Consider the following 1,352-nt stretch of genomic DNA (forward strand, 5'->3'; position numbering starts at 1 on the left):
TCGCATGCAAAAGCAGAGTGACAACCATTTCTGGGATGTCAACTGCCACACTGCAGCCCGAAGGGTCTGCAACTTTTCCACATGGAAAAAAACCTTTGCCTCTGAGGAGTGCAGAATCAACCCCAGATATACTAGGCGTTGAGTCGGAACCATTACTGACTCCTGAGTGTTCAGTACCCAACCAAAGTGTCGGAGGGTTTGACAGGTTATAGACCTGCTCACCTCTAATTCTGATCTTGAAGTGGCCCTCAGAAGAAGATCGTCCAAGTAGCCCATGATAGCAATGCCACGTTGTCTTAGTAGGGCCAGAATTGGGGCAAGCACCTTGGTGCCGATGCCAGGCCAAAGGGTAGAGCTGAAAATTGATAGTGGTCTTCCCTGACCACAAAATCCAGATGTCTCTGATGCTTGGTGCATATGGGGACATGCAAATAGGCGTCCCTGATGTCCAAGGATGCCAGGAAGTCCCCTGGCTGGAGGGCAGTGACGACAGAGCGAACCGATTCCATCCGGAATCTTTGCACCTACACAAAGCAATTGAGGGCCCTGAGGTCCAGGATTGAACGAACGCCCTCCTTTGGTACTATGAACAGATTTGAGTAAAACCCCTGAAACTGTTCCTGTACTGGGACAGGAATAACCACCCCGCGTTTCAGCAGGTCTTGAATTGCAAAAATGTAGGGCTTTCTGACGAGTCGGCTGTAGCTGGAGGTTGGAGGGAAAAAATCTGTTTGGTGGGCAAGATAGAAATTCTATCTTGTACCCTGAAGACACTACTTCGCAAACCCACCGGTCGGGGACCTGAGATGTCCACCGGGTTGCGAATTCGTGAAGATGTCCCCCCACCCGAGAGATGGGTGGGGGCAAACCTTCATGCAGACGTAGCTTTGTTTGCAGGCTTGTTGGGTTTGCGAAACCATGGACGTATCTGTCCCTGAGCAGGCGCTTTATCGGCCTGAGGTCTTTTATCTGCCGCACTGAGTGGGCGAAAAAACCCTTGTGCGTGGTGAAGAAGGGCCCTTGCCTACGGCGTGGCTACTTCCCCTTTCTGGTTTGTGGGAGCAGCGTGCTCTTGCCTCCTTTGGCATCTTTAATAATGTCATCCAGGGAAGCTCCAAAAAGTCTGTCGCCCTTAAAGGGCAAATCCATTAAGGCTTTCTTGGAAGATTGAAGATCCGCAGACCAATTTTTTTAACCAAAGTAGACGGTGTAACACCACTGGATGGCTAGAAGCTCTGGTCAGTAGAGGAATCGTGTCCAAGGCTGATTCCCAAAGTAATTTTAGGCCCTGTACCAGTTGGTCAGCTAAGGCTACCTCGTCCGGGGAAGCCTGACGTGCTTCTAACCCATTG

The sequence above is a fragment of the Rana temporaria genome, chromosome 4 (assembly GCF_905171775.1).
Source record: "Rana temporaria chromosome 4, aRanTem1.1, whole genome shotgun sequence".
Classification (NCBI taxonomy): Eukaryota; Metazoa; Chordata; class Amphibia; order Anura; family Ranidae; genus Rana; species Rana temporaria.